At 38.3% G+C, this 23,776-nt stretch overlaps 1 protein-coding gene across 1 annotated transcript in view; it reads left to right on the forward strand.

Annotated features, from left to right (window-relative positions):
- The first annotated feature begins 700 nt into the window (after positions 1–700).
- The window catches only part of LOC108098383 (short neuropeptide F), a 29,832-nt gene continuing 6,756 nt past the window's right edge, over positions 701–23,776 (forward strand). Inside the window, exon 1 of the mRNA XM_017201247.2 lies at positions 701–1,077. The gene's annotated coding sequence lies outside the window, so the exon portion shown is untranslated. The remainder of the gene's footprint in view (positions 1,078–23,776) is intronic.

The following is a 23,776-nucleotide window of genomic DNA, read 5'->3' on the forward strand; positions in this document are numbered from 1 at the left end:
TTAAATCAACGCGTCCCCGACCCGCTGACGTCACTACGGCAACAGTCAGGACAACAAAAACAAAGAAAGCTTTCATAAGGAGTACCGGCTACGGGATATCCTGTACTCGTTGTACCAAAACTAAGAAAACTCGTTAAAAGATTTTCTATCGATTGGCATTCCAACCTAAGAAGAATTTTTTTCAAAGTTTTCCAAAAAAAAGTTACCTTGCCCCTTACCAAAAAGGTACAAATCGTCATTTTCCGGCCGAAAGTCAGGATTTTAGCCATAAGTATAGAAATATTAGGCGGAATTAAGATTGTCATACCTTATTGAACTCGTCATAAAATCGATTTTTTATTTTTTCATAATTTTTCATAAAAATATGACTATACATTATTATTTAATATATATTAATTATACTTGAAAGTATATATTTTACAATCTGCATACCAAAAACAAAACACCCATTTTAAACCCCAAAAAGTGAGTACTAAAAATGCGTGGGCGGCCAAGTGTTCCCTATTAGTCAGGACGCGAACCGCGGATAGCCGGCAGGGAGGGAAAGCTTTCGGTTGAAGAAGCAACAGGAGCAACCAGTTGAAGTTGAACTGAATGCCGACACCATCAACTTCGTTTCGACTCGGTAGGAATTCGGCCTTTACGGCTGGCTATAAAACAAGTCGTTGGCCTCGTGGCCGTTGCATTCGTTCGGCGCGCTTCGAAGGAATCTCAACTTACCACCAACGAATCAGCCTTGCAACCGTTAAAACAGTTTCAAAAAACATAGTTTTTAAACGTTTTTAGTGCGTTGTTGAGTAACCCGTTTTGCCAGTTGTCAATCATTCAGTCAATTTTGAGGTGAAAAAAGCGTGGCATACATTTGTGCGCTCTCATTGATCCGAATTCCCAAGCTAATTGAAAAACTTTTCAAAGCACTTTTTCTCGAATTCCGGACAGTGTGGAAAGTAAATTCAAGTTAAATCAGTGCACTGACTCTATTAAATATTTTTGAATAAAAATATTACATTGAATTTCGGTTTAAGCTTATTAAGATTTAAATTGAAAATCGTGATCGCGTAATTATATACAGAACAGGTAAGTTTATAAAAAATATAGCTCAATGAATGTGTTTTCAATTTGAAAAAAATTTTGAAAAACTTTGTCAATTAAGTTATTATTACAATATTTCGGCAGTGGAAAGGAGGTATGCTATAATTACACCGTAATTAAGTATATATGCCGAACAAGAATACATGCTTAAAAAGGCCGTTTTCACACATATTCAAAGGAAGTTCGAAAGAAAACTCTTTTTGTACAAAAGTTGTACGCCTAATGTCAACACAAGACCCGTGTCACCCGTATCAAAAGGAAATCAGTTACTTTGTCGAAGAAAACTCATAAAATATCAATAATTGTCAATCAATTTTTTTTGTTTAATGTGTTGGTGTAGACATTGCCTATCCTTTCTTCAACTTTTGAACTCGGTAAACTGTAGTTAATGTAAGAGTCCATTTATTCGGTTTATGGTAAGGGGTTTTCGCCCCTTTTTTCTTACTTTATTTTAATTTTTACGTTTGGGTGTAAGAAATCACACATTAGGTTTTGAATTTTAAGGGAAAGAGAAAACACAAAAAAATTCAGTTTTCTCCTAGGCTGGACTTATACCCTTGTCAGTTTATCAATAAAATGACAGTCATTAATGGAAATGGAAAGGGTTCCTTCTTTTTCATTAAAGACAAATTTAACATTTTCTTTAGTTATTTTCTATTGCCAAAAAACATTTTAGTAGCTGCCAAACAAGACAAATATGATCATTATCTAACACAAAAAAAAAAAAACACACACGCGCCGACAAATAAAGATTGCTCTCAGTTGATAGCACCAAATTATAGAACTTGTGGGCGTGCCTCAGCATGGCGTTAACCTTAATGACACATGGCTAACAAAATGCGGAAACAGAAGTGGCATCAGCTGAAATTACAAGACAGGAGTCGAGTAATTTAAACAACATTTCATTGGGCAGATTGGGCACGCCCCTTTTAGATGACAATCGAAAAAAGGGATTTCGAAGTGATGGGAAAGAGGCCCAATATTTAAGCTTATTGACTACTAACATTAAAGAGTTGTTGTTTGTGGCATTTCCTTTATTTGTTGTTCGCAAATATATACATAATTAATTATAACCAAAATGTCTTTTAAATGTATAAATAATTGATTTAAAAGAGTCAATTTGTATGGTATTGTCATTTGCGACCATGTTGACATTTCAATAAAATGCATTTAAATGAAAACAATCTGATTTATTGGATATTAATCAACTGCATTTAATTTGCGCATTATGAAAGCCGTGATATATTCAAGGAATTAAAGTCTTATTAAGACTCTATTGTTTTGTTCTTCGTCAGAATATTTTAACCTATGATCTTAAAGTAATTCGCAGTACGTGTCCAAATAGATTTCTTCAACTATTGATTGTCTTTTTAATCCATAGAGTTTTTATTTTTAACATCTTTATTTGGATTGACGCAATGCAGGCCATTTTGGATTCAAGAACTTTACACAGGAATTGTTCCGAAAGTTTGTCATCTATAATGCAGAACGAGATTCGAGTGTTTTTCCTTGTTCCAGCGGCCACAATGAAAGCTATTCTTTTACCCGGAAACGTTGCTCAGTTACTTTTTAATTTTTAATTTTTTCGTTGCTTATTCAAGATCCTGAACTTTCGGCCAAAAATAGCGAGCTACTAACGTCAAAAGGCAACACTACATGCACACTCGGCAGAATAGAGTTATTGGAACATTTGTCATCCGTTTCCGCCTATCACACACATCCGTTGCCAACATTTGTTGTCCTGCTCAATTTGCATAAATAATTTCAACAGGTGATGCTAAACCACAATAAAGCAACGGAAATTGCATTAATTAAACAGATGTGCGTTCACTTTAGAATTAATTTTGACACATTTGCCGACCAAGGTAATTAAATTGCTTTAAAAATTTTGAAGGTGGCAAATGAATATTTTTTACTACAAAGTCAGCATTAATATTTTAAAGAGATGTATGTTTATGATTAACAAATAATTACTTCAGCTGCCGTCTATTTTTATACCCTTGCAGAGCAAAGGGTATTATAATTTTGGCCAGAAGTTTGCAACGCAGTGAAGGAGACACCTCAGACCCCATAAAGTATATATATTCTTGATCAGCATCACGAGTAGAATCGGAATACGTCTGTACGTCTGTCCGTCTGTCCGTCTGTCCGTCTGTCCGTCTGTCCGTCTGTCCGTCTGTCCGTCTGTCCGTTTCTGCCTAAACTAGTCTCTCAGTTTTAAAGCTATCTCGCTGAAACTTTCCCAAAATGTGTGTAGTTATTGCACGCAGTATATAAGTCGGAACGGGCCGGATCGGCCGACTATATCGGATAGCTCCCATACGAGAGAATGAAATAAAAAATTCTTACTCCGTTGTTTTTGATCAGATCGACTTGAATTCTTCAAGATGGCGTTTCCTAACTGTTATTGAATTTCGTATTAAATTTGATCAAAATCGGATAACTCTATCATATAGCTGCCATAGGAGAGATCGAAAATTATATATAGAATTAATGGAAATAAATTGATAACATCGTTGTTTTTTATCCCACGAGCATGATTTTTTGAATATAAAGTTTTTTAACAACGTTTATATTGAGAAAAAAGTTTCATAAAAATCGGTCATCTATATCTTATAGCTGCCATAGGAAAGATCGAAAAATCTATATAGAAATAATGGAAATAAAATTATAACATCGTTGTTTTTCATCAGACAAGTATGATTTTTGGAATATAGAGTTTTCTTACGACTCTTGAATTACGAATTAAATTTGATCAAAATCGGACAACTATATCGTATAGCTCTCATATGATCTATAGTCAAAAATATGCAAAATGAATAGAAAAATCGTCTTAGCTTCGATGTTGTCTAGCCTTTATGAGTTTTGTTCGACATATTTGATGACTGCAAGGGTATATAAGCTTCGGCTTGCCAAAGCTAGCTTCCTTTCTTGTTAAAATTCAACTTCTCGCATGAGATATTAAATTATGAAATGTTAGATCCTTCTGCATATCCTAATTTGCCAAGCAAACATGACATTAATACCGACTTCTATTTTTGTCCTGTGTGGTAATTTATCCTATGGGAAAGTTTAAATCGAAACATATCGAGTTTAATCAAATTTAATTGAAACCACATGTGTGTATAGGCAGTATTGATTCGAGTTGGCAAGTCAACAACAAAATTGAGGCTTGGACCACGGGTAAAAACTGATTTACAAATACCAGACAGAAGTGTCGGGCAGAAGCCGTCGGCAAATGTTTTTCCTTGGCTTCCGGCGAATGTCAATGCCACAATTTGGGGCGCCCACAAACACGCAATCGCACAAACAAACCGAAGCAAACGAAAACAATCAAATGAAGACGTTGACACAATAACATGCCCGCAAACGAAAAAACATTATACATTTCCATTTCGGTGGTGGATGGGTCAAATGCGAGGGCAGCACCTGTCAAATAATTTATCCTGCCAGGAGAAAACCTAATTAGCTGCCCCATGCAATTTTCCAGGCAATTAAACTGACAGAAAAAGGCCCAGAAGAAAAGACAAGGAATAATGAAATTAATACGAGACTCTGGAATAGTTGCACCTTTTATATCCCACTAGATTATGTTATTAAGCCCGGCCTACGAATGTCTTGTTCAATTGTTGAGCCTGGGGAACCGGATTGTCCGACAAGAAATCCAGACATTGTTTTCGACCAAAGCCGAAAATGATAAAATATGCACAGATGACAGGTGGCAATCAACAGGTGCCAGCAGTTTGCCTTTGAACTCCGATGGAATCTCTCCTCCTTCCACAAGGAGGTGACAAGAAGGACTCCTCGCCGGCAAAAGGCTGCCACTCCTGGAAAGGTGTCATAAATTGTAAGCTCTTTATTACATTCTCCACTGGCAGCTCCTGGCTGTCAGGCTGCGATGGCCGAGAAAAGGGTTAACGAACACGGCCAGCACAAAAATAAAAAAAAAACCGGTAAACTTAGGAGTGAGTAATTCAACCGGATAGTGTGCAAACATTTGTAATGGATGGCCAAGTCTAGCTGGCAAGGGATCCTTTGGGTTGCTCCATTTTAACAGACTGGATTATTAACGTTTCTATTTAAAATATGGTTGCCATTTCTTACTTAAAGTACATATTATTAGAAAATGGTTTACCCATATTAAATATTCTTAGATATACACTAAATACAAATAATGTAAGACACACACTTTAAATTTTATTTAAATGAGGCTGTTCTTAAATCCTGTCTAGTGCGTCTTAAATTGAAATAAAAAAGAAAAGACAAAACCATACTTGTTATAAATATGTCAAAAGTACCTAATCCCCTTAAATCCCACTCGAGAACTACATTTAATGCACTTTATCAACAGGCAAATCCCAAATAAATAAATAAATCTCAAGCACTCAAAGAGGCCAAAACAACATCTCAACTATTTATTAACTGCACAATACAAGACAAATTGGCTTATGCCGCCTCCCGCTGGCCACGCCCACCCCAACCAAGCCAGAAATTAACCACTTTGCGAGCGAGCCAAGTAATTTGATGCCCTTTGTTGACCATCCCTCGTTTCCGCCAGATGCCATACAATTTCTTTGTATTTGCTGGCTCCTCTCCGCTTTTTTTTCTGGGCCATCTGAATGTGATAAGCAAATATGGTGGAGAATTGGCTAGAATCTGTGTCGCCTTTTTGGCTTCGAGATTGCTTCTCCCCAATTTATGGCGGGTAATTTCAGACTTGATTCCAGACCAAGTCAAATATCAGTGAACTTCTCCTATAATAATAACCTAGTTAGTGAAGTTCTCTATTAGAATATGCGTGTTCGTGGCCAGCCAATCTCTACTTAATTGTGATAATTGCTTAGTTGGAAAACTATTTTAATTGCTTGTACGTGATGTGCGTGGTCCTCTTGCCATTAAATCAGTTTGATGAGCTGACAAACGGCTCTCTTCAACCTTGATTGAAGTGCCTCGCCACCGGGGAAAAAGTGGGCGGACTTCGCACGCCCATTTAAAAACAACGACTTGCCAACACTAATGAGCTTTCGTCAACGTTGCGTATACACAATGTGCACTCGGCGACAAAATCGAACAGAGAGCGCAGGCAATATGTTTCTATTTGCTGTTTATGGGCCACAGACTAACCATGATTTATTGGCCGCAGTCTCGCTGGCTTTCTCTGCGGCGCGGAATTCCAACTGATTAATGGTTACATTTTGCCCATGCAAAGCGCAGCATTTTATTTTAAATCAAATTTTGACAGATCATAAGAGTTGATCCTGTAAGCTGCTTACTTTGCGTTGAATAAACAAAATAAAAGGGTCAACGCAATATTTCAAACGTTTATGATTGCCTAGTGGTTTGACTTTAAAGTATAATGTTTAAAGTTTTGCAGCTCACTCACATTAAAACTAATTTACTTAAATTAACCCTTTTAGTGTACAACATTTCCTGTGCCGGGAAAAGCTTTAAAGAGCCACACTTTCCTCGCTAATGAGCCGTTTGGAGCATTTAATTATTTAAGTCCTTTGTCAACACAAGGGCCACGCACTTTAAGTCTTCCCCGGACTGCAACAAATCCATGAGAAATGTAGTACAACATTGAAGTTTCCGAGCTTTATTCGCCTAATTATGCCACACGTTGCAAATGTGGCCCAAGGGCAGGTTGGGCGGCTTTTAAAGGCTTGCCAACGGGAAATGTAATTGGTAATTGTCGGTTGGCGGTTGACTCAAAAACACGAAACAAAAAACGCTTCCAAGAACTTTGCCGCCAAAAAAAAAGTGTCAACAAGTTGTATTGCCAAAGGTTTTCAGCCACTCAAACGTAATGTCATTAGCTAATTAATTGCCCAGTTAGGCACGTTTTGAATGAGGAATTATTAAAGGTCAAAAGTATTTATAAACTGTGAACTTAAATAAGCCAGGACCCTCATAAATTGTTTTAGACAATTAGGCCGCCGTCGAGCGCATTAGCCAAGCCAGCCAAACGGATTGGCAAATTAATCATCTGGCTCGGTTTTTTATTCGCCTCAATTATTCAAATTGAAATCATCAAGTTGACATTTGGAGGAAGCGCGAAAAATGAATCCAATTAGTCAGCCCAAATTGTGCAAAATCATTTTTCCAGCAGAAGCTGAAAATGGCAAACTTATAAGCCATAGTAAAATTCATAAATTGCTAATTAGGCTATTGTGATTTTAAGCAATCAAATCGTTTAATTATTCCAATAGCAAAAATCAATTAAATAAGTAGGGAGTGTTCTTAAATTAATTGTAAGTCAAAATATAAACATTCAGGACAAGTAGATTTTTTTAAATCATTTTGTTGTAAATCAGATAAACCGGATATTGCATCTGTCAGTGACTTATAAACTTGTTCCGTTTCATTACTTTTCCAACTAACGAGCTGTCTAAAAAAAGTTTAATTCGGCTCTTTGCCAAGTTGCTTACAAGTTACCAAAACGACAGTACAAGTGCACAAATCAATTTCCCCGATGTACCGAAGAATTTATAACACTTTCGGCCATGTGAACTTAATTATGAGCGCCTAGAGCTATGCAATGGATTCCTGGGCATCGAGCTCATGGAATCCCGAAACGAATCACCTTCCATGCGGTCGCCTTTTCTGAACTGAATTGCAACACCTTCGGGGTTGTTGGCCCAGTCAGGCGGACATGGCCGTAAATCAATCAGGCACATCGGTATTTATCAATATGAATCACAGTGTGTCCAGTTGCTCTTCTTCTTTTTATACCATTGCAAAAAAAAACCGAAGAAGTAACCTGTATCACGATATTCAACTGCGGTCGATGCATTTTCTGTTGGTTTTTCCTTTTCCCCCAATTCTACCTTGCATTCTTCGCAATCCATCATGTGGCAAAAAAGTATTAAAAATATATTGAATAAATACCAATCAAATTTCGAACTTGGTTACGGAATATTGTTTCAGCAGATTTGCACGTAGTCTAATCAAAGCCATACACTCAATAAAAATGAACACGTGTAAATTCCATTATTACGAATAATAGCTATGCGCTAAATAAATAAAAAGATAGTTTTGATTAAAATACGAGATGGTTCCAAAGAACCAACAAAAAAAGCAATTATAAAAAACTGGTTTGGTGTGGAATTGAATTTTTTTTAAATTGCAAATTTAACTTATTGATATATCAATTAAATTTAATTATACACAATTTTAAAACTCAATGGAAATTAAAAATAAGACCAAATAATTGTCGATTCATTGGCACAATAAATTAATTAAATTAGATGACGAACTCACGTGCCACGTTCCCAAACAGTCAACAAAAATAAAGTCGCGACTCGAGTATAAAGCAAAAAAAAATCCGGATAGTAAATAGCCTGATATCTAATCCAAAATGAGTTATCTTTGGCTTTGGTTGGAGTTGAGCGAATGGCCCGATAAAGTAGCGATTATTACGTATTTAATGTCCTGCATCGAGGGAGTAATTTATATTTGGACGCGAGTATTGCTCATATTAAAATGTACTGAAGGCATGTTGCCGATATATAGATAGCAACTGGCTTATCGCACTAGTGACGTCACTACTGTACTGAGTGCCAACTTGGCCAGCGAAAATTCAATTAACTTTCAATTATTCGAAAATATGTTGGTTGATTTTCTTACCATCGGTGAGAGCGGGAATTGTTTCAATTATTTTCATTATTAATTCCAAAAGTTTTTCATATTTTTGGTTTGGTCAATCTGCTTGATTGAGTGAAACCGCAATTTCTTTTATTTCCTTAGGCAGTTGAATCTAGGATGACGGACAGCAAATATTTGCTTCAAATTTCTGTTTGATTAAGTAGCTCATTATGTCCCAAAGGAAAGTAGGATAAAGGATTAAATAAGATGGCTCGAAGCTATTGGCTAAAAACCAACACTGAATTTCGCCTAAAGCAAGTCTGCCATTTAGGAAACTTGAAAAGCAATATTTAATATTAAGATAAGACATATAATTTCTCTTTGCTTTAATTTTTGTATTCTTATTCGTATTGATTGAACTGCTTCAATTAACTTTGCAATCAATTATTTTTCAATTATACTTTCCACGCGAAATATGTCTGTAATTCAATAAAAGTCTTAAATATGCAAACGCGATTTTCGGCTATTTAATCACACAAAATGCTGTGTTTTTTTATAATTTGAAGGCGTCTGACGTGCGTCCCCCTCTTAAAAAAAACAAGGCTTCGTGTAACACTTGGCACAGTTTTTATTTAAATTTATTTCGAGAGGCCCTGAAAATGGGAAGCTGGGCTAGAAGAAATACATAAATCAGGACAGGACAGACGAGACCAACTGCCTAACAAAGCCAGCTTCGTGTTCATTCAGACGAAATGCCCCACAAAATGAGAACGATGTATAAATCAAATAACGTACCGAAAGAAAGGACCCTCGGAGCGAAAAGCATTTCACAGGCACTTAACAAAGGACGACCGCCAAATTTAACAAGGAATTAAGCAGCGTCCAGACTCGCAATCGAATAATTATTTTCGCCCATATTAATTGCTCAGATGGCCCAGCCCATCATATATTCTTACGATAATTTTATGGACACGCGGCGTATGCGTAATATTTACACCCTCGTTTATCTGCGATCCAGCTTTAAGATGCCCATCAGGAGCACTTCCTTGTTTACACACTCGCTTACAGTGATGTGGGGAAGGATTCGCACATCCCTCTGTTTACTGCATGATTGAAAGCAAACAATGAACAAGGACAAGATACATTTATTTACTCTTATTTCGGCGGCAGTCCATTTCCCTTCCCCCGCCGCAATAAGCAATTTCCATCGCTGGCATGTTATCCTTGCTGTGCACTTGTTGATGGACTCCCGGCGTCGTAAGAATGTTCATTTGAATACTGTAAACATGCTTTGGCATTACGCTAAGCCCCCGGCTGTAGACTCAATTTACATTTGCATTTGCCAACACATTAGCCCGCCTGACTTGGCTTAACCAAGTCAAGGCAGTTACATCATCGAAATATTAATTATAAGCATTCATGCAGTTGGGGCATATATTATAGCTTCAGTAGAAAAATTTATAAAGAAATATTCAATCGAAAATGGCTGGTTGCTTTTAATGCATATCAGATTCATTTAAGATAAATTTATTGTAACTATCAAATAGGAATTAAAACTGCATCCTGTTCAAAGGGTATAGATTTTTTATACGATTTCCCTACGCTGGCTGTTAAACTGATCCGTTGCCGAACCCAATTCGAAATTCAACTCCGAAATTGCAGCCTCGGTGAATATGCACAGCTTAACAGCCACTTTAGAGGAGCTTAAAAGCCAAAGCGGAATAAATAAAGCCCATTGCACACTTAGCCATAAACAAGTGTATGACATGACTATTCATGAATGGCTTTGCGTGTCACATAAAATGGCGTGAAGTGGCCATCAAAAAATTGACAGGACATCGAAAGGACGAGGGGGTGGAGGAGAAGGGGGAGGGGGAGTGGGAGGCTGGGGAGTTTGCCAACATGCCGCTGGAGAGCGTGGGCATTAAAATTGAAAACTGAGAAAAAACAACACGAGCACATTCTGCACACTCTGCACCATTTGCAGCTGTATTATAATATTTTCCCATACATTAAATGTCATTTGGAATTTATGTTTTGCGGCATATAAATACTGTGTAACAGGTCCCACGGAATGGCTAAAAGCATTTGGGAATTCGCGCTCGATTTAATTTACAAAGTGTAGCAGATGCGATCGAACGATAGTTCATATTTTATTTCATGAGCTACATAAAAACAATGTGAAACTAAATACGGGAAACACTCAAATTATTATCAATTATTCAATAATTGTAATTGGACTGTCGGTCTCATTGGTAACTGTTTGCTGGTGGTTAACTTTCGCTTAGTTGGCCAATATTGTGTGCAACTAATTAAACGCAGCCGTGTGCAAACCGAGACATTCCATTTGACCAAGGAAATGGTGGCAGCAGCGGCCCACAAGCAAATTGCTCATAAAGCCGCAGCCTTGGTATTGCTTTGTAAATGCGTTAGCCAAAACCACAAAATGAGACCATCGAGGAAGACCGAGGAGAATTCGTATTGGCCACAAAACGACCGGCTCTTTAAGCAAAACATTACGAGTATTCCAGCCCACACAACTCAATTCAAAATCGATAAGTCTTTTGCAAGCCTTCGAATGGCCTCATTGCCTATTTATCAATTCATTTTCGATGGCACTGGATAGTCGTGCAATTGATTGACGACCCCTGAATGCATTCTTGATGAGCCCAAGCTGAAGTGGCTCTTGCTAGTCGGGAATATTTATCGCGTTTCTGCGTAGGTCAAAATGGGCACCACGTAATTACCTCGAAAGGTTAACGCAATCAGAGGCATTTATATGTTATTTAGAAGTTAAAGGATAAGTGGGTATATGTGGTATAACAAGCACTTTGATTTAATTAGAGACTAAAGATAATATGTATGGGAAATCAAAAGCAAAGTGGCGTTGGTGGAATGGTTTGTGTTCCTAGTTACTAAGCTATTTATCAGGAACTTAATTCCAAAGAAATCTCTTGTTTTAGTTAAACCTTATTTAATCCACACATTTAAGTTCTGTGGTAAGAAATTTGTTTAACAATTTTTAAATCTTAACTCAAGTTAATATTTTCCAGAAGTGTTAAGAAAAATCAAGGCTAATTGACATTCTGGATACGAATCTGTCAAAACCAAAAAGTGAATATTTTACAGCGACTTTTCAGTATGCAACATGCAACAGCTGTGCCGCTTTAAGTTTCCTGCTGAATCTCATCTTTCATAGCCTGGCTCGTTTTGGCCTTCCACCGTCCATTAGTCTTGCCTCTTTTTTTAGGTGGATAAAAGGCTTTAAGCCAAGCAAAACGTTGCATAACCATCTGCAAAGGCTTTCGGTCAAAACTCACAGTGAACCCTGTTTGTTCGCCAGAATGAGTGGCATATGGATTTCATGCAGCTTTCCTGGTAATTGGCTGTCGGTTTCCGAGATTCAAATTACCATTGCACAAAGTCCTAATTACGGGAATTTCATAATTTGCCAAGAATTGATACCTTCAAGCTTGCAGTTCACATTGTCCCAAAGGCTACAGAAATTTCAATTATAGTATGAATGCAGTCAGCTAAAAGGATTCAATAATCTGTCAATTTGTGTCATAATAAGCACGCTGCACATCGTTTGCGAATGGATCGCTTGGAGCCCTGTTATTATCCGGGCTTGTCATTTCCACGAAACTCAAATTAAGTTACGTTAATAGAAGCCTGACCGCACTAATTAAATCGGCATTAGCTTCGTTGATTGACGGGATGTTTCCACGTGTATCACACAAAACCCTAAATACACAGTGTGTCATGTGAATTTATTCAGCTTTTTCGGGGAGTTTTCACCGAGTTTTCATCTCCTTGGCAATGCACTCATATAAGGGAAAAAAGCAGAATGTTTTTTTGGGTCAATCCCCAGCCCGCGTTGCCTTTCGCTTTCCCGCTTTTCCATTTTTCCGTGACAGTTTCCGCGTACCCATTGTGTGCACTCAGTCACAGCAATTGTCTGTGCGCTGCTCATTTGGAAGTGGGTGGCGTTTAATGGGCATATTAGCACTTGTCGGCGACTCGAGGAGCTCAGGAAGTTGGCAAGCGGATTGTTCTGCTCGCCGGGAAATCAAAAACTTGGCCAAAGTGGACCAGACAAAGCCGAGTTGCCCCAAAAATGATATGGTTCCGGCGAAGACAAAGGCGGGGGAAGGAATCGTTAGAAGAAGCTAACACACTTTGTCGCAAAGTTACCTTAGGCACTTTTCAAGAAAAGCTCTTAGATACCTGCTATATTTTTAAAAATATTTAAAACCAAGAAAACTTGTAACTATTAAGTGTTGGCAAAACAAATTCGTTTTCTACTTTAAAATCTAAGAAAATTCTACATTTTCTTGTTATTTATTCAAGCATCTTCAATACATTTCTCTACGCAATAATTTAATGTGCAAACTTGGTTTTATATTTTATAAAGTTTCTTGCTACTTTGTGTTAGCAAAGTGAAATGGAATCCAGAAATGAGTTTACCTGAATACTGTTAACTCCCACCACCATTCATAATGCCTCGCAGGAAGCTCGAGAAGAGCGTGTATAATCTTTCAGGCGGCGCTGTTCATCCATCTATCTTCACTACCCGTATTACCTGTGCCAGAATGTCGGGCCAAGACAATTGCCATTGTTCACGTGTTGCGCTCGCAAAATAAGCAGGCGAGGAGGGAAGGGTAAAGGCGGGAAAGAGGGGTCGACCTGGGACATTTTATTATTATGACGAGTGCAAAGCGTGTCAACAAACATGCAACAGCGTACACACTTCGCTCAAGAGCTGCTCTCTTAGCCCTTTTTTAGGCAATTTAAAAGCTAACATTAATGAAACTATAGTATTTAGTTTATTTTATAAAAATTTTTTTTTTCTGGATAGGATTTATTTAATGGATTTTGGTTTATAAAACACTATATGGGAGAATAAATATATTGATTTATGCATAAACACAGTTCTATACTTATTTACCTATTATAAAAGATAAAAAAATTTGTGTTTAGTTAAAAAATATTTTATTTATTATCATATTAAATTATAACTGCATGAGGTACAGATTTTTATAAAAAACTTTATACCTTTTATTTATAATACGATTGAATACAAAAAAATCGCTGCACACTCACCAGTATTTGTTATCTTTTTTTCCTATGATAGTTCTCTCATTTTTTGTAGAAATAGCCATTTTTAGCCTCGAAATGCAGGCAACACTTGTGTGAAAACAACACACACTCACACACGCACACTAACTTTTCCCTAAGGCGCCCACTCGCACGGCTCAGTTCATAACGGTAATTCATTCGCATCACCAACAGCTGCTGCTACACGAGGCAAGGGGGCGGTTGGGGGGCGTGGCAAGTCTGTGAAAGCGGGTGGCAGGCGGGCAGGTCAGGTCAGGCAAATGTGTCAGCAGTTTTAACTAACTGCACGTGTAATTTTAGCTGCATCCGATGTCCTGTCATCAGTTCAAGTCAACCATGGCGTATGTGCAATTTGTTAGTGATAAGCCAGTTCACTGGAAGCCGAGCAGTTGCCTGCCACTTAATGACCTTGCCACGCCCCCCTTCCACCTTTCTCCTTCAAACCCTTTCATTTCCCCCTTTTTTGCGAAGATAACCACACACGCCTGCAGGAAATTTAATCACAGTTGACACTAATTTATAGGCTACGCAGCACAAAATACTTGTTGCTCAGTTTTTCCGGCAGGCAGGCAGAATGGCAAAATTGAAAGGACATTTTAATCAAAGGATCTCCTCTCGTTTCGGCAATTTTAAAGCATATTTTTAGCTTTAACCTTACACATTTATCCGAAAAAAAGGAAAGGAGAGCGAACCAAACTGGAGTGGGCGTGTCGCATTTAACGACTTTAAGGCACGTTTAAATGAGCAAATATTGACCAGGATCGGGGCAAGGATAACACGACAGGAGCCGAGGTGCCTGGCAACATTTTGACTAATTGACCTGTGGCCACCGGCTGATGGCAGTGATAATCCCGATAGCCCGAGTGCGAGTAGTTCCATCCGGACGTACGAGCCCCAAGGCAACCTATTAATAAAGCCAGAGAAATTCTCACGCTTAATTAAGCTATCGATTTGTGGCTGAAAAAAATCAAAGAAGAAACAACGAATAAACGAATTGAAGTTCGCAGGCGATTTGAAAGCGGAAACTGGAAGACAATTTGTGGCCAGCGTGCCAACAAATGCGAATCAATCGATAGTGATTTGTACGTAAGCAGGAGTAAACTTTTCCGAGAGCAAAATAATTAGTGAGCACACAGGTAACATGCAAGAACATTTCCCATTTTAAACAAAACAAATGCGAAGCTGTCGAAAATCTAAGTTATAAAGAAAAACGAAGAAACGCCCTGTGGCATTGCGTTTTATTCTTTGTTTTGTAATTAATCTAAAAGTAATTACTTGAGACAGTAAATCTGTAAATGATTTCAATGAATAAATAATATTTTAATTTGCCAGATTTTCTGAGTAGGTTGTTCGGTAAAGCACATTTCTAAAATCTAAATTTATTTTTGCTTTATAATCAGTTACGAAACCAAACACATTAGGTGTAAGTCCACTCAAAGAAGAAATGCAGACTAAAGTAGCAAATCATTTAAATAATTCCCATTGAACCGAATGTGGCGATTGGGCAAACACAAATGCATTTTCACTCTTGTCTAGACACTTGTCGTAGTTTGGCTAAATAAAAAACCCACACGCCAAATCCACCTTTTTCTGCTGATCCACTTGCGATAGCGACGACGATGGGAAATAGAAAACGGGAAATGGAAAATGGGAACCGAACCGAAGGCATTGTCCGTCCTGCAGTTATTCCACCTGTCAAAAGGAACCCCGCACTTTCCGCCACTTGACCCTCGATGAAAAAGGGAACAAATATGGTCGGGAAGTAATGGCCCGATTAGTGAACCGTACTGCGGATGCCAATGACATTAGCCATTCAGCGATGGCTAAGTTTAGATACTTTTGTCTGTGACAAAACTTTCAACTATGCATGAAATCGGACAGCAGATCGCCCGTATGGATGTGAGCTTATGTAAATGCCATCGAAGCTATCGCAAAAGGACCTATTTACGTAATTTCCAGGACGACCTGGCGTGCACTTTCTTTTCCTTTCTCCTCTAAATGCAAATGCTTATACAATTTATGGGTCTCAATTCCATTCGCATCGACACAAGTCAACTCACGTTGAGTGCTCCTTGCAATTTGTTAATGAAATGCCTTTGAATGCCACCCGCCGTTTACTTTGACAGCATGTTGGCTCTCCAGACGGGATTATTAATTACAATTATTGGTCGGGAAGAAAGTGCCCCCATCGATCAAAAGCTTCAGAATTAATTTAATGAGTGCCAGCGCCTCGAGGTGTTTGCAACTTTTGGCTCAGGTGGGCGAAATTGGTCTGATTCGGTTTCGGTCTGCGGTCTAGAAATAAATCCCTGAGTTTGAAGATGTTAACTGAAGAGGCTCTTAATAGGTCTAATTCGAGAGTTCTCCATAGCTCTCTAAGCTCAATGAAACTGAAGATGAGAGTGGGTCATTAATTTAGACAATGAAATAAAATCTCATGAGAAATATTGTGATACTGCGACTGATTAGGCAGAAGTTATGCCAACTTTATTCAAACCTAAAAACATTTAATAAGAAATAAATTCAAATTCAAATTAAAATACATAAAACATTATATATTATTTTTAAAAGCAATGTAATATAGCAAGGTAATATATTATTTAATTTTGCTCCTCACTTTCGCCATTCAACACTTGAGCCACCCAAGCAGCCAAAATGTGCCAGATATTTTGGTTCTTGCTCCAACCCCACTGACTGCAATTGAATCCCAGTTGGCAGGCAAAAAAGCCAGAGAAGAAAGCATTGCAGAACTGGCTACTGAAGAAACAACAGTATCGGCTTTCGGTTTGCAACGGGAGCCAGAAACTGAGACCGAAAGTGCCCCACTGGCAAAGGCTTAGTGTGAAATTTGCTTAAACGAGTGGTAAGATGGGGAAAAATAGTTGTTGCAGGCGGCATAAGCCCGAGGCATTCACCTCTTAAGTCCGACGGAGTAGTGCATGCCACATTACGGTTTACAATTCAACCGATCGCCCATCATTCCGAGTTGCCAGTTGCCAGTTGCCAGTTTCTCCCATTTGCGAGCTCCCCATTTTGCGACCCTCTGTGAATGGTTGACTGAACGGTTGAACGGTGGGGCCACTCCGTTGGGGGCTGACATTCGAGTGGCTCCAAATCCCCAGCAATTTGTCGCAACAACTCGCATTACATTACAAAACGATGTGCAAATAGAAACGGCTGCGACGGGCGGCAAACTAAAGGGATTTGCCATAATGGTTGCCCCAAAGTATCCTTGGGGTTTTTGGTCTGGGCTTTGCTTTTTGCTACTTTGCCGCAGGCTCTCACTCTCTCTATCTCCCTATTTAATAACCCCACAAAATGTGGAGCGGAAAGGGGGGTAAAGTGTCGGAATCCGGCTTAGTTTGGCTTTAGTTAGTTGCTTCCCGCTTTCACATTTAGCGGAGCATTAAGTTTCATATTGTAATTGCAGTTTGCTGTTGTTTCCCGTGCCACGAATCCTTTTATTGACCATAGTATCACCCACAAGCTATCCTTCCGTTTTCCGCTTTTACTTTTTCACTTCCATTGTATAAATTATTCTTTTTGGTAGAACCAAGTTAGTTGGACAATTGCCGCCTTTGTGATTGCATTTTAATTAATGGCCGGAATAGTGTAATCAAAAGTTGGACGATTCAAACAAAACGGTTTCTAAAAACTAATTTGGCATGGCACTGGAGCTTTTTCTAGTTTAAATATATTTTGTTTTTTATTTAAAATCGTTAGCCCAAAATAAGTTCCATAAAAACTTTCTGTTAACAAGAAAACCTATAATTCTTTCCGGGAAGTTTTGTCCTTTCTATTTTTATCTAGGCTGACAAATCGAAAGTATTTTAAATAGCTTTAGGCTTCAAATCACTGAAAAAAAACAATTCCTTAAAGCTTGACTCGAGAAATATTTTACGACTCACTAAACGGTATGCTAATATAAGAAGCCAAGCGCAAAACAATGAACGTTTCGCATCGGATTTTTTATGGTTTCAGCATGTGACCTCCTCGGTGGGTCGTCAAGGCCATTTCCTTAGCCCAGAAGCAAACTTAAAGTCGGGCTGGTTCGTGTCCTTTTCACAATTTGCCACATAAATTGATTAGACCGAGATGCGGGCCACAATAAAATGGCTGCTAAGCTGCACATTAGCTTCATTACAGGGCCAAAAAGCAAATCATAGAGCCAACCAAAAAATTGCAGACACCTCGTGGGTCTTTTGGGAATCATAAGAGGAAAAAAAAAAAAAACAGAACATACGAAACCAGACCGAATGTTAGTCAACATAAAAAATACATTTGTGTCTGCGAAATGCTAAAATTGTGTATGTTGCGTGCAGCATGCGGTTCTTCGTTTTTTGTTTAAGAGCACGTTCTCGACAACATCCATCCCATTTCCCTTTTTTTCGAGACCTTCGGGAGCTGTTTCATTTCCGCAAAAGGACTCTTCTGCCTCGAAAAATGCAAGGATTTCCATTTATAATTCACAAACTTGAATTAAAGGTTGAGCAAAGCGAACGGAAACGGAAATCGCTCGCTGGCGACAGCTGTTCATCGTCGACATCTTCAATTGTGTCGCCCCAATGCTAAATTATTTATGATTGTCCGGATGTGAAATGAATTGAAAGAGTTCATGCTAATTAGCCCGGCCAAGGAAAAGTTGGCTGCCAGCCGAATAACAATTTTAATTGCATTTCGCCAGTCTTCTCGCCACTACAAAAGTCAATTATGAAAAGCGTCTGAGTGCCGGCTAATAAATGATTTTCACTTTTAAACTTTTTCACCTTTTGAGTTCTCTGGAGAAAAGGTTACGCAAAGATGTCATTTAATAAAGTTATTAACACTAAACTGTTTTTTATGAAATTTTTACTCAGAATTATTTCTTTTTACACATAAATATGTATGGTAAGTCCTTGAAAATCTGATTCTTCAATGTTAATTTTTGTGAAAAAGTCTCCCAAATGCTGACCAGCACTTTCGTTGGCCTGCCAAAAAGTTTTGCCTGCTCTTGAACTTCTCGGGGCAATGATAAACAAAGTTTTGATTTGCCGCCGTTTTATTGTTTTGCTCATGCAAATTGTTGGCGACACTTAATTCTGTTTGCGAATACTTGTGCATATTTTTAGGACTAAAGGGCAACCAGTGTAAAAAAAAAAAAAATCAAAAATGTTTGAAATTGCTGAACAAGTTTACTGCAAAAGAGAATTAACAAAAAGTGAAATTCCTAAATCTTTTCAGAAAATAAAAGCTTAAACAAAAATTAAAGTATTTATAAAAATAAATCCGGTTTTTAGTATTTAAGTAAAATCTCAAAGAAAACTCAACAAGTATTTGACTTAAAGCAGAAAAGAAAAGCTCCTTGATTAATTGTATTTTGGTCACCGATTTGCCGCAAGTCAGACATTATCCCAGGACCTTTTTCCGCTGACAAGACGGGCCATAATTTGCCTTATCGTTCCGCAACTCAGCACTCAACACTCGGCGAGTCCTTTCACAAGGGTGTTCGGAGCCGAGTTATTTAATTAATTAACACAAACTGTCGCTTGTTTCACGCTTCAACGTGCAAACGATGTTAATGGGCTTTCAATTATGCCGAGGGAAAATCGCCCCGCGCGAAACAGTATGCAAAGTTCAACTACAAAATAGCAGTGGTCTTTGGCTGTCCAACTGCAGGATACCAGAATACCAGGATGGTAGGTTGGCAGGATCACACAGTCCGCGAGGATGTCCTCGACTGCCAGTCAGTCAGCTGGCAAGGAATAAAAACAACTTTTCACAAACTGTCACAGGGATTTTGTCCATTTGATTGCGTGTGTAATTACAGTGGCACGCCCACTTGTCCTTCCTTCCCCTTCCCCCTCCCCCACCCCTCTAGCCAGTTCAATTTCAAGTTTTTCGTCGAGTCCTTAAAAGGAAAAAGGTCAAAGGCAAGCGGGGACAAAAAGTGGGAAGGATGGCAAGGTACCGGCATTAAGCTGACCGGACAAAGTGATTTGGAGCCTCACATCGAATTGGAATTGAAACAGCGAATTTGTAGAATGACAAACGGGATCCGTGAACAATGCCAACACTCACTTCAAAAGGATCCCTAGACTTCTATAATGGTTTAACTCAAGCGTTTGCCAAATCCAAAGCAATTTTGGCAGTACTCGTATTTCTATAAATAGCTTAAAATCTATTAAGAAATAGACATTATATTAATATGTATAAAATATTCAATGAGCTTTGAAATATTAACAGCACACTCGCAATTTGTTGTACATATTAAAAGTGATTAATTGTAGTTTCGGTTAAGAACAAACGTTTACCTTTTTGTTCTGTTTCCTTAAATATTTAATAACACCTAATTGCTGGAATCAAGCAAATCATTTTACCTCAAAAGTGTTTGTGTCTCTTCCAAGAAACTTCTTAAAAATTTATAAAGGCTCAACTTTCATTAGCTAAGCCTGAAAATTCAAGCCACTAAGCTGCTGCTGCTGTTAAAAACAAAAACACAAAACACAAAACAGGAGTGAACCGCATAAAAACACTTGACTTGAGTCGCGCATTAGCCTCGCAAGCCGCTTACACAATAATGAAAGCCTACTGTTCGGGGCATTCATTTGTAATTAGAGCATAAATTTCAATTTCACGCTTGCCACCACAGCACAGCACAGTAACAAACAGTTTTCCGGGGAAAACCCCGAAAGAGCCCCAAAGACCAACGCCCTATTGTTGAGCAACATTTAACATTTAATACTGGGAGCGAGGCACGTGCCCCGACATTATGTTAATGCCAAATGAACAAACAACAGAAGCGCAACAATCGATGAGCAAAAGGGGAAGGGACTTCGCCTGGATGCTGCATTATCTACACGCTTTTCAATAAGTTGTCAACGGCGATTTATGGCCATATTTTATGGCAAGTTAACAGCCGAAAATTAATGTGCTGATGGCCGATACGTGCAGGTGCAACAAATTACAGATGCGAATTCGGTTCCTATCGCCAGCAAACAGGGCCCCTTTCAAAATTTAAAGCGGCGTTAATAATTAATATCTAAAATTGACAGTGTGAGGTAATTAAAAGTGAAGGTGTATACTTTTATGGCTGTACAACCTATGAAGCCTTGGTAAAAGAAATACAAATTAAATGCACATGCAAAAAAACATCTTAAAAATGTAAAATGTTTTTAGCAATCTAAACTATTGTTTGAATTTTTAAGAAATTTGCTTGTGGATCTTGGATAAAGACTTTAAAAGATTTCAATCCGCAAAATACTTCAATGAACTCCCCTTGATGTTCTTCCAGTTCTTCAGATAGTTTTCACCTCGAAGATACTTTGTTGCATATGTTTGTTTTCGTTCGTCTGGAGCGCAGACAGACGAGTGAGTAGTGTGTTTATAAATAAGCCATCATTGCCATAACGGCCATCATCGGTAGCCAATGGCGTCGATGGTGTTCTTCTTCTTCTTCTGCTGCTGCGTGCCACGAAGCCAAATGACTGAGCCTTGGCAACCGAGCCAGACTTGCAGTGGGATTGCCCCCAAGGGGGGGGAACTTCATTGCCATTATTGGCGCACTGGCTGCACTTTGTGGTAGTCCCACTCGGTGGCCTTGGGTCACCCAGATCACCTGGCCAGTGGGTGGCACTTGTGGAAACGCTGGAATTAATAGCAACTTTACTTTGATTATGATAGATGGCCAGCCAGGAGGGCGAGCCAACGTTTTCCTATTAAATCTTTAAGTGCGGACTTGATTATGTCTGCAACAACATAACTCTTACACGACAGCATTCCAATTATATATGAAACAATTTCATAAGAAATGTTCCTTGGTATTGTTTATAGTAAAGTCCAATTAATTCCTTAGGGTATAAGACCAACCATAATATATCCTAATATTCACCTTGAGCTTCCAACCTTTATTTAAGTGTCTAATTGATTGTGAAAACAATTTATACAACAAATTTTATCCAGCCTCCAAAAATAACTTTAGTGAAATACTAATCAATAATCTTACCTACTTTCCTTTTTTATATTGATTTAAAAATCAATACACAAGAGTCTTAAAAACTTTAGTCAGGAATTTAAGTATCTCGACAGATTTCCCCTAAAAATAGAAAAGAGCACCGATGAAACGTGAAAAATCCAACGACTGAAGAAGGAAGCAAAGTTTATTTTTCCGCAACTTATGCTTACTGTCAAAAAGTTTTCCTCTGCAGATATTATCAACTAAAGATTATGAGGGTCGGGTGGCAATAAGTTTACAATTTGTATGCTTTGTATTTGATAATGATGAGGACATGAGCAGCGGTATGTTAAGCTGGTATAATCTACACAACCACACACATATTCCACCCCTGATCTGATTTTTTTCCTAGCTTTAAAACGCTTTTTTCGCTTTAAAAGGTTATTAGACAAAGGGCCGCAAAAAAGACATCAATTGCTGTGTAATCTTAGAAATTCCTTGACTCTCACACGAAGCTGGGGAAAAGTAAATCTATATGTGTAATATATTGTGTTAGATTTTTCATAAGCCCGCCCAACTCCGTGGCCATATATATTTTGCCATTTTCGGGGCGGACATTTTGAAGTGGATATTGATGAATTTATATTGGATTTGGGTTGCCTGCCGTCGCTGCTTTTTGCTTAGGTTCGGGCTTGTTCTTTCCCAGGGACTTTATATCTGAGCTTAAGTGCTTATTTGTTGTTATTTGTAATTTGAGTTTTCGGCTTTGTTTTTTCGTATTTATTTTTTTTAAAGCCGAACATACAGAAATTGATGACCCATGTGGTCTGTCGACTTTCACTTCAGTCATGGCTATTAATTTTTGGTCAAAGGTCCCTACTCACATTCACTCAAACCTCTTTCCATTGTCAAACTCGAAGATGTAAGGCTTAAATCCTTGACTTGACACGTGGCCAGTTGTTGTGCTCTCGGAGATTATGCAAAACATTTTAAATCAGAAGACCCACAACTTAAACGCATCATCAAGTCCAAATACTGGCGAATTTGTCCGAATTCTTTTTTTTGGGTTCTGCACTAAAAGCTGATAAAGCTGCTTATGTAAATGATTACAAATGGAAGGGGCAACAAAGTTCCCTTAAGACTGGCTTTTGCTAAAAGTTTGGGCTGGTTTAAAGATAAGCAGTTGCTTTACTTAAGATACTATAGATCATCAGTAAAAAGACTAGTAAAATACAGGAAGTAAATTTAAACTTAGTTAGATTAAATTTTATTTGTAATAATAAAAACCCTTTTAGTCAATAGTGTATGTAAAGAACTCCAATCCATCTCCCATTTTTGATTTGCTTACCCAAAGATATTAGCATTGTGGTTAGCGCTGACCCAAAAAAACGGGACAAACAAATTGTGGGCATAATCCAGCGACCCTCTTTTTTACCAGCAATAAATATGAACTCCCAACACCAAAGTTAAGCCCCAAAGGGACCAACACTTTGTACATTTTTTTTGTCACCCACCTTGTGCGAATTCCTTTGTAATATCCGGAGTCCTGACCCGAATTCCCTTAACCCCCCAAAAAAACCAGCGAGACACCAGACAGCAGCCAATCAATCAATGAAAAAGCTTTGCAAATTCCTTAAAGACAGTTTTTTTTAATCAAATTTAAAGTCATTGTACGTTAAGGCCTAACAGCAGGTGTGACAAAAAAGTGGCGGAAAAGGCAAATTAGTGGTAAAAAAAAAAGCAAATCTGCCCTGAAGCAACTGAAAGATTTGGGATGAGTGCAAAAATATAAACAAAGCAGGCCGAGACAACAATCGACTCCTGCCATTTCTATGCAAAACAACAAACCGAAAATTACATTCGTTTACTGCTTCCGGCATCACGTAGCCGCACTGTAGTCTCCAAGGCCACAGCTTTGAGTGTCTGGGAGTGTCGAACAAGTTTGGTCAAATTACCAACATCCTGAGGAGGGGGAAAAACACCCAAAAAACTCTGGTGGCCGACTGAAAAGGTCAGGTATTATCTGTTTGGAAGGGGAAATGTTAGGAATCA

This window comes from Drosophila ficusphila, unplaced genomic scaffold, assembly GCF_018152265.1.
Source record: "Drosophila ficusphila isolate 14025-0441.05 unplaced genomic scaffold, ASM1815226v1 contig_712, whole genome shotgun sequence".
Classification (NCBI taxonomy): domain Eukaryota; kingdom Metazoa; phylum Arthropoda; class Insecta; order Diptera; family Drosophilidae; genus Drosophila; species Drosophila ficusphila.